Below are 19,330 nucleotides of genomic sequence, written 5' to 3' on the forward strand. Positions count from 1 at the left end.
TCTAGATACTTTGCTCAGCTCCTGAAACCTGGTCTGAGTGGTTTTTTTCCAAGAAAAGCTAGGAATTTTGGCCTCCCAAGCAAGTGACAGCAAGAGTTTGTTAACTACATAAATATAGCCCCATATCTCTGTTCAACATCAGACAAGGTTGAACCAGAGTCTCACTCTGTTGCCCAGGCTGGAGTGTAGTGGCATAATCTCAGCTCACTGTAACCTCCACCTCCTGGGTTCAAGTGAGTCTCGTGCCTCCGCCTCCCAAGTAGCTAGGATTATAGGCATGCATCACCACACCCTGCTAATTTTTGTATTTTTTAGTAGAGATGGGCTTTTGCCATGTTGGCCGGGCTGGTCTTGAACTTCTGGCCTCAAGTGATCCACATACCTAGGCCTCCCATAGTGCTGGGATTATAGATGTGAGCCACTGCACCCAGCCCAGAGTGAATTTTTTTTTTGAGACATAGTCTCACTCTATTGTCCAGGCTGGAGTGCAGTGGCGCTCTCTCGGCTCACTGCAACCTCCGCCTCCCAGGTTCCAGCGGTTCTGCTGCCTCAGCCTCCCGAGTAGCTGGGATTACAGGTGCCCGCCACTACACCCAGCTAATTTTTGTATTTTTAATAGAGATGGGATGTCACCATGTTGTTCAGGCTGGTCTCGAACTCCTGACCTCAGGTGATCCGCCCACCTTGGCCTCCCAAAGTGCTGGGATTACAAGCATGAGCCACCGTGCCCGGCCCAGAGTGAATTTTTTATACAAAATCCATATTTACTGGAGCCTTTGAGAGCTCCAAGGACACAGACCAAACTGGGATAATCTGGGGATGACCTCGTAACCTCCCATCTCCACACTGTATTGTATTAATTGGTTTGTTCTTTTAGGCTCTGGGTCCCCAAACTTTGAGCAAGATTAGCTTGGATAATAGCTATTTATTAACCCATTTCTTATTGGCTTATTTGTTCAGAATCTTCTCCGAGACCTGAACTTTGCAACATAAAAATCTTTGTACCTAAAGAGCTCGGCTACAATGGCCAGCTTCTCTGTGGAAACCAACAAAGGCTCTAATACTTTTTGCCCAGAATGGGGAAGGGGAGAGGAGCTGTTAGGCCGAGGAACTCAGATGTGTGTGACCCCCTTGGTGTTCAGGAGGGCCTGGGACTCCTGGGAATGTGTGGCAGTGTGTTCAAGACACACTCGCCCTAAAGAGCCCCTGTTTCTCTCTCATACCTGATGGTCTCTTGGAGAAGGCGGATAATAGACAAGGGTAAAGGTCATTAATTATAAGATCCAATGTGACAGAAACCCTATTGGAAAGAACACGTCTCTTCAAAAGACTTACTAGACATTTAGAAACTGTTTCAATAGAGTTTAAATTTGGGAGCGAAACCATTACACCTTGTAAGAAAGAAATGCCAGACCAAGACGGTGCTTCATAGACACTAATTTGATTGACTAGGCGTCCGCTGTTTCTGTTCTACACAAAAGCTCTTGCCCAGATGCAGACACACACACACACAACACACACACTCTTCCACCACCACTTGTGTACAAACATGAATGCAGAGACAGGAAGAAACACGAATTTGCTTTTTTTCTGCATGATACTCAAAACCATTGAGTTTCTAGCACAGCTGCTGCTGCAGAAGAGAGAAAAGCACTTGGCCCCAGAGTCTGTTTATGTGTTTGAGCCGAGAAAGCGATTTTTGTTGCAAGAAGCTCTAAGTGAGACAGAGTCAGAGAATAAGAGAGAGAGAGAGATAATTATCTAAATTATGTTCGTGCTATTATCGAAGACGAATATAGTTAAAATGTAATTAAATATGACGGGCTGGCAGGATGTAAGCCAAGCTTTGGAATGCTAATCATCAATTACTGCATCCCCTTAGGGGAATCAAGGAGGCTGTATGGCAGAGTCAGAGCGGCTTGGGGCTGGGGGACTGAGTGAGACGTTGAGCATTAAAACTCCCCCTCCCCTGTCTCCCCACGTAGTCATTCAAACCGCCATGGATGTCCCTGGGACACATCCCTTTCTGTAGCTGCCACAGCGTTAGAATATGAGGAGCTGGTGGGAGGGTCCTGCACCTCTCTTTGAGAGGCAACCCCTCTAAAAGGGAATGTGAACACAGAAGGTCAAACTCAAGACTGGCTTATGTTAGAGCAGTAGATACAAGTGCCTTTACCAGACAGAAGTCTGAAGTTCCTCCTCTGCCAGAAAGCATCAAATGCTCACCTACCCAGATCAAGGAATCCCAGGAGGGAAGTCAGGCAGGGAGGTGGAAGTGGACTGTAGTTGGGACAGAAGATGCCACATGTCCATGCTAGCAAGCTGCTCCTACCAATCAATCTCTAACCTGGGCAAGGGGCCCGCTTTGGCCATACATTGAAATCACCTGAGGAATTTAAAAAGGACTCAAGCAGGGCCCACCCCCCCAGAGGTTTTGAGCGTTAATTGGTGCGGGCTGTGGTCTGGGAGTTCAAAAGTTTAGCTCCACAGGTGTTTCTGATGTGCAGCCAAGGTTCAGACCCACTGGTCCAGCTATAACCAGACTTCCACTAACCACAACCAAGGGCAAGGCAGGCAGCAGGAAGTGAGGACTGGAGTTAGTTCTTATGTCCTTCCACGAACCTCAGCTGTACCTGTCTCGAGGCCAAGAAGAAAACAGTATAAGGATTTACTTTTCTTAATCCTGAAACATAATTTTTATGTCAGTTCTGATGCTAAATCCCCAAAGAATTTTGAACTTGGTTAGATTACTGTACAAGAGTCCGTTTTAACAACAAGCTCTATCTAAGGCTGGGGTAGAAACTTGGCCACCTCCTTGGACCAGATGGGTGATGTGAGGGAGCAAAGCAGGCCAGGGCAGGCTGCAGGGAGTAAGAGAGACCACCAAAAGCTCTCCTCATCTCCAGCTGTTGTCAGACAGGGAAGAGGACTCACGCATGCCAGATCTTCTGGTTTCCAAGAGAAGTGAGGCATCTGTGTTTTGCTGTGAAATCTCCCAATGTTTAAGTGGAAGCTAACTCAACTTTTAAAAATATACTCAGTAAACCAGCAAAGTATGTCTGTGAGGCTCCCATGTGCAACTTTTGAACTTAGTGAGCCTTTGGCTAGTCAGCATGTGGCCAAACAATCACAAATTCCCATAGCTCCTAACGCAGTTTTCTGCTGCCTCAGGTTGGCAGTCAGGTTAGACCAAAGTGGCCCCATTTTTCCTAAGCCTGACACATAGAGGGTCTCAATAAATAGTTGTTGAATGGACAAACAGGGTGAATGGAGCGGACCCAGAATTCCCTGTAAGTCTGGGCGGCAAGACAGCTCTAAAATCCAGTTAAGCGTGATGCAGAACAAAAGAACATACTCCTGGGGTGCCAGATTAGAGAGGCCTGCGCAGTCTTCACTTTAGACTGGTATCAGAGATCTGGGGCCAAGGAAGCTCTTCAGAAGGGAATAAACAGGATCCGGGCTGATTTTGAGTCTGCCACATAGGACACCCTCTCTAGCTCTGCCTTTGGGGACCCAGCAGAGACAGACGTGCAGGCCCAGCTCAAGGGCTGTTAAAACACTGTAATTCCCACTTCACCCAGTGTTCTGGAAAATGCTTTCTCTCTCATATCCCCAGTCCATAGATCATCTTTAGATATGATTAAAGAGATGAATGTGGTCCTTGGCCCATCACTACAATGCGCCAGACAATAAGAACAGCATGCTTGGAGGGACGGCGGGCAGCTGTGGGGTCAGCACAAGAGGCTCAGTCGTAAAGAACTGTCAGAGGGATCTTCAGTCAAGTCTCGATGCTCACTCAAGGCCTTTAATACCCGTCACGTCTCAGTGCCACACGGCTTGGAGAGGGCACCGCCGTCACTGCCATAAGCTCAGTTGACAGGGTACAGGTTTTATTATTTCCTACCTTTTCGAGAATCTGTTCCAAAGGTTCATGCCTGCCTTCCAGCCCTGCTCCCAAAGGCTGTAAATACATATGCTTCCCATGTACCTTTTCCACTCCTCATCACCACAGGCTCTGCTGCCTTTCTTAGGCTCTGCTTTTTTTTAATTGTAATTGAAAAGAATTATCAAAGTTATACATGGACATAGTTTTGAGAATGAAGTAAAACCACAAGACTTAACAAAGAGCAGCAGTCCTCTGCTTCATCCTTCCCTACCCTGAGTCCCATTCTCCAAAAGCAACTGCTTTTCTTTTTCCTCTTTTAAAAAAATTTTTGGAAAAAAACCATATATTCCAAAAAATATATTTAATGTGATTTACAAATCTAAAACTGTAGACTGAAATGTTTCCCTCCTACCTTTCCTTCAGAGATAGTTGATGCATGAACAAGTATATATATTCTCCCCATTTACTTTGTTTTTCCTCCAAGGTCTCAGTGTAATTTTATTTTATTTTAAATGTTTGTTTGTTTGTTTGTTTGTTTTTGAGACAGGGCTCGCTCAGTCGCCCAGGCTGGAATGCAGCAGTGCAGTCACGGCTCACTGCAGCCTTGATCCCCCAGGCTCAGGTGATCCTCCCACCTCAGCCTTCCAAGCAGCTGAGACTACAGGCATGTGCCACCACACCTACCTAATTTTTTATTTTTTGTAGAGACAGGGTCTCACTATATGCCCCAGGCTGATCTCTTGAACTCCTGGGCTCCAGCAGTCCTCCCTCCTTGGTCTCCCAAAGTGCTGGGATTACAGGCATGAACTGCTGCACCCAGCCTCAGTGTAATTTTAGAACTCATATCAACTTTGGGTTCAGTTAATACATGCCATTACATCATTGACCCCATTTTCTTTTAATACAGATTTTTCTGTACCTGGGAGATCTCTTGCATTTCCTCCCTCTCCCCATCCCCCACCCCCCAGCGTATAGTCCTTCATTATAAGGATAAGGATCTACCATAATTTACTTAGCCAGTCCCCAGTGATGAGCATTTAGGTTGTTCTCTTGCTGTTCAAATGATGCTGCAGTGTAATCCCTATTCCTTCTTCTTCCCTATGCTGCAAACACATCATATATTAAAGTAGTATAAGGGAATTGCTAGCTCTAGGGGTATGTGCATTTAACACTTTGCTAGTTGAGGGTATGTCAACTTGTACTTCCTCTGGCAATGTGTCAGAGTGCCTGTGTCATCCCACCTTGTCCAATATAACACATGATCAGACTTTTAGATTTTGAGGTAAACATATTCATCTCTTTTAGACTTTTTTTTTGGCTGTATCTTCATATTCTAAACTATAGGCTTATTCTGCTATTTCCTAATTACATTACTAGAGTTATCTATTGTGTTCCTATTTTGAAAGATAAGGATATAAGGATTTAGTTTCATTGCCCTCCCCCCTTGCAAGAACACACATGCTCCTGTCTGCTCCATCCTCTTGTTTAGTTAAATCACAATTTTTCTTTGTATCAGATTTCTTGTTGGCATTAGGATGACTATGTAACTATTGTCCAGAGCCAAGCCATGTAGTGTACTACAATCACCTTTTTTAAATCATTTGTTTTTCCTAGAGTTAAAAAGTGGCCAGGTGCGGTGGCTCATGCCTGTAATCCCAGCACTTTGGGAGGCTGAGGCAGGTGGATCACAAGGTCAGGAGTTCAAGACCAACCTGGCCAAGATGGTGAAACCCCATCTCTACTAAAAATACAAAAATTAGCCGGACATGGTGGCAGGCGCCTGTAATCCCAGCTACTTGGGAGGCTGAGGCAGAGAATTGCTTGAACCCAGGAGGCGGGTTCAGGCCTCCCAAGCTGGGAGGCAAGGTTGCAGTGAGCCAAGATCGTGCCACTGTACTCTAGCCTGGCAACAGAGCAAGGCTCCGTCTCAAAAAAAAAAAAAATTGCTTAGTTTTCTGTATCATTCATTAATTTTCTGTGTACTATCACTGATTCTTCCCCCTAACTTTTGTAGAGCAACACAAATTCTCATAACCTGGCCTAACACATCTGGTCAATTAGTTTCTTTGTCTCCCTTGAGATGTTCCCATGAGCTGCTCACCTTCCCTCTCCAGTCTGGACTAGTTGTTCTGTGGGCCTGTTTTACGGCTCTCATCCTGGGACCTCCCACCCCATTATCTTAGGAATTCCTTTTGCCTTTATTCCATGTCACATTCTCTGTTTTGTGGATCCCATAACTTTCTTTTTTTTCTTTGCTTTTTTTTTTTTTTTTTGAGACAGAATCCTGCTCTGTCACTCAGGCTGGAGTGCAGTGGCACAGTGTTGGCTCACTGCAACCTCCGCCTCTTAGGTTCAAGCAATTCTTATGCCTCAGCCTCCTGAGTAGCTGGTAGTACAGGTGTGCACCACCATGCCTGGCTAATTTTTGTATTTTTAGTAGAGAAGGGGTTTTGCCATGTTGGCCAGGCTGGTCTTGAACTCCTGGCCTCAAGCAATAGTATCCCATAACTTTCTTTATCTTAAGTTAGTCCTTTGTTTTGGTGGAACACACTTTCTGGTAGTTTCTTGTGAATGCATTGGAGGTGAAGTTTTTATTATTATTATTATTTTTTCTTCACATAAATACAAAGAGAGGTTGCAGGTGAATTTTTTTTATGCCTGAATCAAAATTTCCTTATTCTGTTCTCATACTTGATTTACTTTGTCTAGGAATAGTCCTGTGGCTGGGAATGGTCCCATGGCTGGGAACTAATTTTTCCCTCAGCATTTGGAAGGAAGTGATCTATTATCTTCTGACCCCCAATGTTGCTTTTGAAAAATTCATGTGACCCTGATTCCCAGGTCTTTGGGATGACCTGCTTTTTTCCCCTCCAGAACTTTTAAGATCTTCTAAAGTTTCTTAATAATATACTTTGGTGTGGATCTTTTCTCATTTCCTGTAATGGCTACTTAGTGGGGTCTTTAACTTGGAAACTTATGTCCTTCATATCTGGGAAAATTTGTTGTGTGACTTTGGCAATTTCCTAGCTCATATTTTCTCTGGAACATCATATTTCTTACTGGAACATCTAATTAGATGGTGGAACTCCTCGTCTGATTCTTTTATTCTCTTATACTTTCTCTTCTATTTTTTTATCTTTGTAATTTGATTTGACATTCTGGGAAATTTCCTCAACTTAACTTTCTAACCCATTTGTTGAATTGTTTTATGTCGTTCCTAGTTTTAATTTACAAGAGCACTTTCTTGTTCACTAAATGTTCCTTTTTCATATCATTTTATTTATTCTTATTTCAAAGAGGTAATAATGCTTCCTTTTATCTTTCTGAGGATAATTTAGGTTCTTTTTTTTTTTCCTGAAGCTTTATTCTGCTTACTGAACTGTATCCATGTCCTCTGAGTTATTATTTTTCTCTATTTGCTGTTGGTCATCTTTCATGTTACAGTCTTTTTTTAAACATTTTAAACAGCTTTATTGAGATACAGTTCATATACTGTACAATTCACTCATTGAAAGTATACAATTGCATGGCTTTAGTATATTGACAGAGTTTGCATCCATCACCACAATCAATTTTTGAACTTTTTCATTACTCCAAAAAGAAACCACATACCCTATAGCCATCACCTCCCAATCCCCCCATTTAATTCCCCAGCTCTAGGCAACCACTGATCTACTTTCTGTCTCAATATTCTATACATTTCCTGTAAGTGGAATCATACAATACATGATCCTTTGTGATTGGCTTCTTTCACGTAGCAGGTTCATCAGTATGATATTAATAGCATGTATCAAAATCTTATTGCTGAACGGTATTCCAGTGTATGGATATGCTACATTTTATCTATCCATTCATCAGTTGATGGACATTTGGGTTGTTTCCACTTTTTATTATGAACAATGCTGCTGTGAAGATTCATGAACAAGTTTTTGTGTGGACATGTGTTTTCATTTTTCTTGGGTGTGTATCTAGAAGTAGAGTTTCTGGATCGTATCACACCTCTCTGTTTAACCATTTGAGGAACTGCCAGGTTGTTTTCCAAAGTGGCCACACTGTTGGACATTCCCACGAGCAGTATATAGGGGTTCCAGTTTCTTCACATTTTCATCAACACTTGTTACTATCTTTTTTAAATTTTTTCTTTTATTGATACATAGTGTTTTGCATATTTGTGGGCTACATGTGAATGTGTTTTACATGCATAGAATGTGTAATGATCAAGTCAGGTTATTTGGGGTATTCATCATCTTTAGTATTTATCATTTCTATGTGTTGGTAGCATTTTGAGTCCTTTTAGCTACTTTGAAATATACAATATATTGTTGCTAACTATAGTCACCCTAGTCTGCTATGGAACATTAGAACTTACTTCTTCTATCTAACTGTAAATTCCTACCCATTCACCCCCCTTTCTTCATGTCCCCCTCCCACCCTCATACCCTTCCTACCCTTTGGTATCTATCATTCTGTTCTCTATCTTCACATGATCAAGTTTTTTAGCTCCTACGTATGAGAGAAAACATGTGGGATTTGTCTTTCTGGGCCTGAATTATATCGCTTAACATAATGACCTTCAGTTTCATCCGTGTTGCTGCAAATGACATGATTTCATTGTTTTTATGGCCAAACAGTATTGCATTATGTAAATATACCACATTTTCTTTACCCTTCTGTCCACTGATGGACACTTAGGTTGATTCCATATCTCTACTGTTGTGAATAGTGCCACATTAACCTGTGAGTGCAGGTATCCCTTTGGGATACTGATTTCTTTTTTTGTTTTGGGTAGATATTCAGAAGTGAAAATGTTGGATCATTTGGTAGATGGCATGTTTCCAGAAATTTATCCATTTCCTGTAGTTGTACTTTTAGATTTTTAAAAATTTATTTCTCACCTTGAAAAATAGTAGTAGTTTTTTGAGAAATCTTCACTCTATACTGTTTTCCATGGTGTCTGTACTAATTTACATTCTCACCAACAGTATATAAGAGTTCCTTTTTCTCTTCATTCTTACCAACATCTGTTATTTTTTGTCTTTAATAATAGCATTCTAACTAGGGTAAGATGATATCTCATTGTGGTTTTGATTCACATTTTCCCAATGCTAAGTGATATTGAGCATTTTTTCATATACCTCTTGGCTATTTGTATGTCTTCTTTTGAGAAGTGTCTATTCATGTCCTTTGCCCACTTTTTAATGAGGTTTTCTTTTTGTACATTCTGGATATTAGTCCCTTGTTGGGTGAATAGTTTGTGGATATTTTCTCCCATTCAACAGATTACCTTATCACTCTATCGATTATTTACTTTGCTGTGCATAAATTTTTAAATTTAATACAGTCCCATTTGGCTAGACCAATATCCTGAACTGATTTCCCTATGTTTTCTTCTATTATTTTTATAGTTTCAGATCTTACATTTAAGTCCTTAATCAATCTTGAGTTGATTTTTGTAGATGATGAGAGATAGGGGTCCAGTTTGTGTATGGATATCCAATTTTCCCAGCACCATTTATTGAAGAGGGTATCCTTTCCCTGGTGTAAGTTCTTGGTTCCTTTGTCGAGTATCAGTTGGCTGTAAATATGTGGATTTATTTCTGGATGTTCTAGTATACTCTGTTGGTCTTTATGTCTGTTTTTATACTCATACCATCTGTTTGGATTACTATAGCCTTGTACTGTATTTTGAAGTCAGGTAGTGTGATGCCTCTAGCTTTGTTCTTTTTTCTTAGGATTGCTTTAGCTATACTGGCTCTTTTTTGGTTCTACATGAATTTTAGGATTTTTTTTTTTCCATTTCTGTAAAAAATGACATTTTGGGGCTGGGTGCAGTGGCTCACATGTGTAACCCCAGCACTTTGGGAGGCCGAGGCAGTTCATGAGGTCAAGAGATAGAGACCATCCTGGCCAACATGATGAAACCCCATCTCTACTAAAAATACAAAAAAATTAGCTGGGTGTGGTACCACATGCCCATAGTCCCAGCTACTCGGGAGGCTGAGGCAGGAGAATCGCTTGAACCCGGGGGCCAGAGGTTGCAGTGAGCCGAGATCGTGCCACTACACTCCAGCCTGGCAACGGAGCGAGATTCCATCTCAAAAAAAAAAAAAAAAGACATTTTTGGATTTTTGGTATTTTTGATGGGGATTGTATTGAATCTGTATGTTGTTTGGGGCAGTACAGTCATTTTAATGATATTAATTATTCTAATCCGTGATCTTTAGATGAGTTGCCATTTGTTTGTATTCTCTTCAGTTTCTTTCATCAGTATTTTGTAGTTTTCTTTGTAGAGATTTTCCACCTCCTTGGTTAAATTTGTTCCTAGGAATTTTTTCCATGGCAGCTATTGTAAATGGGATTACCTTCTTGACATCTTTCTTGGCTATTTCATTATTGGTGTATAAAATGCTACTGAATTTTGTATGATGGCTTTGTATCCTGCAACTTTACTGAATTTGCTTGTCAACTCTTAAGGGTTTTTTCATGGAATCCTTTGGTCTTTCTGAATATAAGATGTCATCTGCAAAGAGGGAAAATTTGACATCCTCTTTTCCAATTTGGATGCCTTTTGTTTCTTTCTCTTGCTTGATTGCCCTGCCTATGACTTCTAGTACTATGTTGAATAGGAGTGGTGAGAGTGGGCATCCATGTCTTGTTCCAGTTCTTACAGAAAAGAATTTCAACTTTTCCCCATTCAGTACGATGTTAGCTATGGGTTTGTCATAGATGGCTTTTATTATTTTGAGGTATATTCCTTATATGGCTGGTTTGTTGGGACTTCTTACTATGAAGGGATGTTGAATTTTATTAAATGCTTTTTCTGTGTCTATTGAAATGATCATATGGTTTTTGTCCTCAATTTTGTTGATCTAATGCATCACGTTTATCGATTTGTGTCTGTTAAACTATCCTTGCATCCCTGGGTTAGATCCCACTTGATCATGGTATATTATCTTTTTGATGTTCTGTTGAATTTGGTTTGCTGGTATTTTATTGAAAAGTTTTGTGTCTGTGTTCATCAAGGATATTGGCCTATAGTTTTCTTTTGTTGTTTTGTTCTTATCAGGTTTTGGTGGTGGGTAATGCTGGTGTTGCAGAATGAGTTAGGGAATATTCCCTCCTCTTCAGTTTTGGGATTTTTTTTTTTTTTCATTTTTACTTTTTTTTTTTTAAAGACAGGGTCTTGCTCTGTCACTCAGGCTGGCATGTCGTGGCACAATCATAGCTCACTGTAATCTCAAACTGCCAGACTCAAGCAATTCTCCTGCCTCAGCCTCCCAAGTAGCTGGTATTACAGGCATGCACCACCCAATTTTTTAGAAGAGTTTGAAGCTGATTGGAATTAGTTCCCTTCATATGTTTGGTAGAATTTGTCAGTGAATCCTCAGGTCCTGAGCTTTTCTTTGTTGGGAGACTTTTTCTTACGGATTCCATTTCACTACTCATTATTGATCTGTTCAGGTTTTCTATTTCTTCCTGATTCAATCTTGATAGGTTGCATGTTTCTAGGAATTTATCCATTTCTTCTAGGTTTTCTAGTTTGTTAGCATATAGTTGTTCAGAATAGTGTCTGATGATCTTTTGTATTTCGGTGGCATCAGTTGTAATGTTTCCTTTTTCACTTGTAATTTTGTTAATTTGGGTCTTCTCTCTTCTTGGTAAGTCTAGCTAGCAGTTTATCAATTTTGTTTATCTTTTCTAAGAACCAATTTTCCATTTCATTGATCCTTTGTATTTTTATTTAGTCTCTATTTCATTTAGTTCTGCTCTGATCTTTATTGTTTCTTTCCTCCTGCTAATTTAGGAGTTTGATTTGTTCTTCCTTTTATAGTTTCTTGAGGTACATTTTTATATTGTTTATTTGAAACCTTTCTACTTTTGGATATATGTTGGGGTCCGCGTGTTTCCTAAACAAAGGAATGAACACACAAGACAACACAAGACAAGACAAACATGGCAGCCGCCTCGAATGGTGCGCTCTGCTTTATTTTATACAGTCGTTTGTGGAATGTTGCCAAGTCACAAGACACATTGTTGTTTTTCTGACCTTTCCCTGACTTTCTGGATTTTCAAGATGTTTACACATAAACAAGCCCTCAGGATCTGCTGTTAGCAGCTGGCTCCTTAGTCCTCCCTGTAAACAGGGAAGGATCGCCCTGCTTCGTTTGCAAGAGCAGGACTTATGGGGAACGCCCTGCTTCGTTTGAGAGAGCAGGACTTATCGGGAACACCCTGTTTGTGAGCACGTAGTCCTCTACATTTCCCCTTTCCTATTTACAAGTTTGAATTTCTTTTAAAACCGTCATTACATGTTGGGCTCGCTGGGATTCGGTGTTTGCCCTTTGGTACCGTCTCCAGCAGACTGTGAAAATGACAAAGGCAAGAACAACAACCAATACATTACTAGAAACAGAGGTCAGCAAAGTTTTTACAGGGCTCATAGGGTTCAAAGACGTCAAACTTTGTGTAATACCAGTCATCAAATCTGCACCAGTCAGCAACGGTAACTGATTGCAAAATGTTTCAGAAATGTTCTGTGTTAATTCTTGTATTTCTAGGGAAAGATTATTATGACCAATTAAAAGTCTCTTTATCTCAGTCCAGTTATGTACAGTGCTATTAAAAGGAACAGGAGTAATACAAAATTGGGTAGTGTTCCAATCACATTTCAACAAAGCTCGGGTATTTAACACTGTTAGCTGATCTCCCAACCAAGAAACCACTTGCTCCAGATTATCCACTCATTCAGTCAAATGAGCATCTATGTCTCGTTGCTGCTGCCACAACAAATGTGATTGTTCATGCCATTGTTGCACAAATTCTGCATTTTGTATACTCTGGTGTAGAGCTAATCCAGCAACAGCGGCAGTGGAAGCAATTGCTACAAGTCCTATCACCGCGGTCACGACGATTCCAACCATTTTCCGACTGCGGTGGACCAGATCTTGCATAACCTTGTAAATTTGAGTAACCCCAGCAGATTCACTCCAAGTACGTGTTAAGTTTGCAGGTAGCCAGGTTTCTTTTCTGGCTCTTAGTATATATAAATCGGAATGAGACTCATTCCAATTATTATTCCACCAAGTAGTATTTATACAACTTAAGAATGTACAATTGTTGGTACAGTTAACTACCCCTGTATTATTATCCCATTTAAAAATTCCTGTCAACAACAAGTAAGGCTTTCTTACATATGCAATAACATATCTAGAACTATTTCGATGCAAACATATATGGAAAGGGTTAGCAATATTAGTAAGATTTAAGGACATGTTTCCCGTGAAAGTGAACATTGGTTTACCAGCAGCTAGCAACTTCCAAATATGACCTTGTATTTGTGAGGTATTAGCCAAATGTGGCATAGGGGGTGATAGACCACCATCATGCCAAATAATAGTTTCATTGCCATCTGCAGAAATGCTGTGATTACCTTATGCCAACGCAGGTTGACATGGCTGAATTTAGTCTGAAATCTCCATGTACACTCCAATCTGTAACAAGGTATTTACGACTCTTCCCTTTTACTTCTAACAACAATCGTGGCCCACTACTTCTACATCTAGTCCACTCTAGTTGGGAAACACCTCTGGACACATCAGGGATAGGGCATAAAGATAATGTACTTGGCAGAGTTTCATTAAGTACTGCAGTATGATTATACTTAAAACTTTGAGCCACAATAATCATAGTAAAGGCAGAGATATGACTATGGTTATAGCAAACAGCCCAAGCCTCATGAGAAAACTGCAGACAATGCAGACTACCCCCAAGACATATAGGTAACCCTTCAACCCCAAATTGATATGAACTATTTACTGTGCCAGTGTCTAATTCAGGATCCTGGTTTTAAAAAGGCGATGGCATCCAAGCAGTATCATTAGTAAATACTGAGACTTCTCTGTCTCCCCAGGCCACACCTTGATATAAGGGTGGAAAAGGAATATAAGCCCAGTATGTAAATTCTCCAGCTGTTACCTGACAATTTACTACGGCCAGCATAGCCAGGAATAAAGTTAGTGGGGTTTTGGGCTGCCCAGCTTGTTGAACAACCCCTTCAGCTTTTTAACCTTTTCAGTTGTCCCCATGTCGGGGGCTCCGCACGTTGAGTTCCGAAGGTGAATGTTCTCTGAGTGCTCAGATTTAGCTCCTGGAATTCCTTCAGGAACTCTTCGGATCGGCTCCTCTTCGCCATGGCACTGTTTCAACCGTCGAGATGGAAACTACTCGTCTCCGGCACCTGTACGGACAAGAGCATAGCCTCGGCCCCATTGTAAAACTTTTCCTTTTAAATATTTCCCTTGTAATGAAGGATAATACACCCAAAGATTACTGTTTTGTGGCTTTTCTAAAGGCTGTTGAAAATGTTTCACCGCTGCAGACTGCTGTAATTGGCGCCAATGGCTGAGAAAATTTAAAGTAAAAAGGGCTTTCAGAATTTGATGTTTTGGGGAATCTCGACCATCTCCCCCTTTTAGTTTTAAAAGTTGTAATTTTAAGGTAGCATTGGCTCTTTCAATAATTGCTTGACCTTGACTGTTAAATGGAATACCAGTGGAATGATGAGTATGGTATAAAGAGAGGAAGGCAGCCAATTTGCGAGAGCAATAAGCAGGGGCATTATCAGTTTTTAATTCAGCAGGGACTCCCACAACTGCAAAGCAAGTAAGTAAATGAGTAATAACAGAGTCAGCCTTTTCAGAGGGTAATGGTGTAGCCCACTGGAAATGTGACCACATATCAATAGTATGATGAACATATTTTAAACGACCAAAGGAAGGAACATAGTTACATCCATTTGCCAAATGTGATTTTGTTGAGTGCCTCGAGGATTAACACCTGGACTTAAAAAAGGTGCAATAATAGGAGCACAAGACGGGCAGGCTCTGACAATAGCTCGGGCTTGACGGCGTGTTATAGAAAATCGCCGTTGTAATCCTAAACTATTAGTATGATGTAGTTGGTGCTCATCCTGAGCCCGTTGGACACTGCCAATAAGTAAAGAATTAATCTGACTATTGCCAAAAGATAAAGGTCCTGGCAAAGCTGAATGAGAACGAATATGAGTGATAAAAAAGGGGGGCAGTGTGGGAAGTAAGAGTTACAAATAATAAAGAAAATAATTTTTGTAAAGGAGTTTGAGGAAATAATGGTAAAGAAATCTGAGAAATATATTTAGTTACATATACAGCATATTGGGAATCACTAACTATATTACAAGGGGTTTGAGGCCAGTCTTGTAGAACCATAAGAATGGCAAAAAGTTCTCCTTGTTGTACTGATTCAAATGGATAGTGAGAAATTTTTGAATTGTCTGAAGTCCAGTATCCAGCCTTTCCATTGCTTGAAGCATCAGTAAAAAAGGTGGGACCTTTAACTGGAGTGTAAGAGATAGGATTATATGGCAGTAAAGAATATTGTTGCAGAAAAGCAAATAATTTATTACTAGGATAATGCTGAGATAAAGAACCAGTATACTCAGCACAAGCCACTTGTCAACCCTTATGAATTTCCAACAGAGATTAGATAATCGGGTAATAATTTTTATAGGGTCAGCACCAAGCAACTGACGAGCTCGATGTCGTCCTTTAATAATTAATTCAGCCAATTTATCAATATATGGGTGAATTTTCTTAATGGCTTTATTAGCCAAAAACAGCCACTCCAGAATATTATTATCTTGGTGTAAAACGGCCATTGGCGAATGGGGAGTCTGAAAAAGACACAACGAAAGTGGAAGATTGGATGCAATATAATCAAGGTGAGCTTCACTAATTTTTTTTTTTACAAATGACAATTCTTCTTCTGCTACAGGGGATAAAGTCCCCATAGGTTGAATACAAGTATTTACAGCTCTAAGATCAGTTAATAAGTGCCATTTTCCCTTTTTTTTTTTTTTTTGACGAGACAAACATAGGGGAATTCCATGCAGAAGTACTTGGTTCAATATGCCCCTCGGCCAATTGTTCCTTAACTAAATTCTTTAAAGCCTTAAGTTTTTCTTTAGATAATGGCCACTGTTCCACCCAAACAGGAGTTGTAGTTCTCCACTTTAATTGTAAAGCTTGAGACTTGTGGACGGTGGCTAAGAGTTTAAAGGATTGTAGCCCATTTTGAACATCATATTTTTGGCAGCTGAAGAAATATGAGGAATGGTTAAAAAGGCACCAAATTGTTGTAAAAAATTATGGCCCCAAAGGTTAATGTTAATGGGAACAATATAAAAGAACACTTTTCCTTGTTGTCCTTCAGGTCCTACACAGCTCGGGGCTCGACACTTTGGTCGACTATAGAAGCAGTACCTAGGCCGGATAGAGGAACCGATACTTGTTTCTTTTTCCAATGATCAGGCCATTGAGCCAAACATATAATAGATACATCCGCTCCTGTGTCGACTAATCCCTCAAAAAGTATCCCATTAATTTGCAATGAACATAAAGGTTTTTGATCAGAAACTAAAGTTTCCCAGAAAACAGTTTTCCCAGTACTACCGACACCTCCTTGATGAGACACATCTCTAGATAAGAAAGGAAAAAAAGGCAATAAAAGCAATGGTGCAATACGTTCCCCTGCCTCTAGGTGCATAAATTGTGAGACTTGTACCATAATAAGGATTTCATCAGTAAAATCAGGATCAATAATTCCTGGGACCACCATTAACCCCCGCATAGCGCTGCTGCTTCGACCTAGTAAAAGTCCTACATGTCCCTTTGGCAAAGGACCACACACTCTGGTAGCCAACTTATATATTCCTCCATTAGGAGATAAAGTATAAGGTTGGACAATAGCTAGGTCAGCAGCGGTACTCTGCTTAGTGGTAGCATAAAGCTGAGAAACGGGTAGGGTAAGATGTCTTTAAGGAGGACTCGAGGTCATTCCTTGATGTTGTAAGCCACTGCTCACTGGGTACTGGGGTAGGCCTGCATTGTAGTTGTTGGGGCCCCAAGCCTGTGGGCCCCGGTTCCTGTTTCCCGTTTCCCGGGAGGGGTGACAATACATTCCCACTTTTATCAGTTTTTGAACGGCATTCATTGGTCCAAGGTCGACCCTTGCCACATCGTTTACACATATCAGATGGTAACCTTTTTTTCTTTTAGAGCAGAAGAGCCTAATTTTTTCCAGCATTCCTTTTTAAAATGACCAAGTTTCCCACATTGATAGCATATACCTTGTTTAGAATGGCCTTTTAAAGCCTTAGAAAGTTCCCCAGCAAACAATTGAGCATTGTAAATAGCTCCTCCAACACCTGCACAAGCCCGAATGTATTCCACTAAATCAACTCCACTAGCTTTTAGACGACGCAGCAATTTTTGGCACTTGGGATTAGCACTCTCAAAAGCCAGGGTATCCAAAAGAATTTTAGCAGCAGAGCCTGAACCTACAGTCTTTAATACAGCATCTTGAAGACGGGCTACAAAATCTGGATACAGCTCAGTGGCTCCTTGTAGGATCTTTACAAAAGATAAAGAAGTTTTACCCGCTATTTTAACCTTAGTCCATGCTTTTATAAGCAAGGCTTTAATCTGAGTGAGAGCAATATCATCTAGGCCTGCCTGAGCATTAAGAGTGGTGTATTGTCCTGAACCCATAAGCTGCTCTTCAGTAGGTCCTGGGGGATTTTGGGTAGCATTTTTTCTAGCTTGTACTCTTGCTTCCTGCCACCACCAACTTTTTAATTGAAGCCATTGCGAACGATCAAGGACAGCCTGTCCCAACGTTTCCCAGTCAATAGGAATCATCATATGTTCTAAAGAGAAGGAATCGAGAAGGCCAAGAACAAACGGTGACTGAGGTCCATAATTAGCATTTCTTTCAAAAATTTAAATTGTAGGGCTGTAAAAGTCACATTTTGGCCACTGTTTGGGAACTGAGCATTGGGGCCGAAAGCAGCCAGTGTTATTGGGAATAAATCTAATTCCTCGAAATCATCCTTTTCCTTCGAGTCCTTCTTTTCTCCTACAGGAGGAAGAGGCACAGAGAAAACCTGACCTGACATAGGCAAAGAGGTTGGAGGTGGAGGCAAAGGGAAATCCTTTTCCAAAAGAGCAGAAGGGAAGGTAACAGGGAAGGCTCATGGCGGAGAGATAGGAGAAACAGGAGCAGCGGTACCTTGCAATTTTAACAACTGTTGTAACATCTCTAAAATACGCTGCAAATCAGAATTTCCTTTAGATGAAGGAGGCATTAGCTCTTTTTCCAATTCCTTGTCCTCAACAACCGGGGCGTAAATATGTTCCTCTCTAGGATAATTCCTCTCTAAAGCTTCAGATGCCTCACCTCCTGTGGCAGTATCGCCATGCTCTGAGTCAGTTTCAAGTAACTCTAATGCCTGAGTAATGGAACTACACAAAGTCCACAAAGTCAGAGGCATCGTTTGCCCTCGCTGATGAGCTCGAAGCAGGACTTTAACCACTTGTAACCATTCCTTTCGATTTAACTGCACTTTGGTTTGATATTGAAACCAATAACCATGTTGTTCAACATGGGCAAACAATCACTTCAAAGTCTTATGTTCCTTAACTAACTTCTACTGCTATAGACATCAACAGTCCCTGGAGTAACCGCAAATATTCAGAGGCCAGAGAGGTGGAATTCCCCATAATTTTCCCATGGGTCCCCCTTTCTTTATTTACCTGCCCGGGGTGTTCCCCCTGCGGTTCCTTGCTCTCATGGAACCACAGACCCTGCTCGCTGCGCCAGATGTTGGGGTCCGCGTGTTTCCTAAACAAAGGAATGAACACACAAGACAACACAAGACAAGACAAACATGGTGGCCGCCTGGAATGGCACACTCTGCTTTATTTTATACAGTCGTTTGTGGACTGTTGCCAAGTCACAAGACACATTGTTGTTTTTCTGACCTTTCCCTGACTTTCTGGATTTTCAAGATGTTTACACATAAACAAGCCCCCAGGATCTGCTGTTAGCAGCTGGCTCCTTAGTCCTCCCTGTAAACAGGGAAGGATCGCCCTGCTTCGTTTGCCAGAGCAGGACTTATGGGGAACGCCCTGCTTCGTTTGCGAGAGCAGGACTTATGGGAACACCCTGTTTGTGAGCACGTAGTCCTCTACAGATATAGGGGCTTAAGTCTGTAAACTTCCCTCTGAGTACTGCTTTTGCAGTTTTTTGCAGGTTTTGGTCTATTTTGTTTTTATTTTCATTTGTTTCCCTGGAGAAGGCAGTGCCACCTTCAGTGACAGTGGCCTAGGCCTGCAGGTGGGAAATGTCCGTGGTGCTCTTACCTCAGCCCGTGCTCTGGTAGCCAGCACCTTGGTTGCCCCTCAGCCCTGGGTGCATAGCCTGTGCACATCTAAGCCGTGAGGACAGCAGGCCATGCTTCTCCTGACCTCAGGTCCAGCTCCACAGGGCTCCAGGACAGTGTGCAGTCTGTAGGGGCGGGCCCTAAAATAGAGCTTTATTAGTGCCTCCACCCCAAGGTGGAGGACC

At 41.4% G+C, this 19,330-nt stretch overlaps 1 protein-coding gene and 1 non-coding gene across 6 annotated transcripts in view; one reads left to right on the plus strand and one right to left on the minus strand.

The window, feature by feature from the left end:
• The window catches only part of LOC105474556 (BTB domain containing 9), a 479,495-nt gene that overhangs the window by 434,487 nt on the left and 25,678 nt on the right, over positions 1–19,330 (plus strand). The window lies entirely within an intron of this gene.
• Positions 4,703–4,774, minus strand: LOC112425325 (small nucleolar RNA SNORD45). Its single transcript, XR_003016388.1, has one exon. It is a non-coding gene; the product is annotated as a small nucleolar RNA SNORD45 (small nucleolar RNA).

Source organism: Macaca nemestrina, chromosome 5, assembly GCF_043159975.1.
Source record: "Macaca nemestrina isolate mMacNem1 chromosome 5, mMacNem.hap1, whole genome shotgun sequence".
NCBI classification, from domain to species: Eukaryota; Metazoa; Chordata; class Mammalia; order Primates; family Cercopithecidae; genus Macaca; species Macaca nemestrina.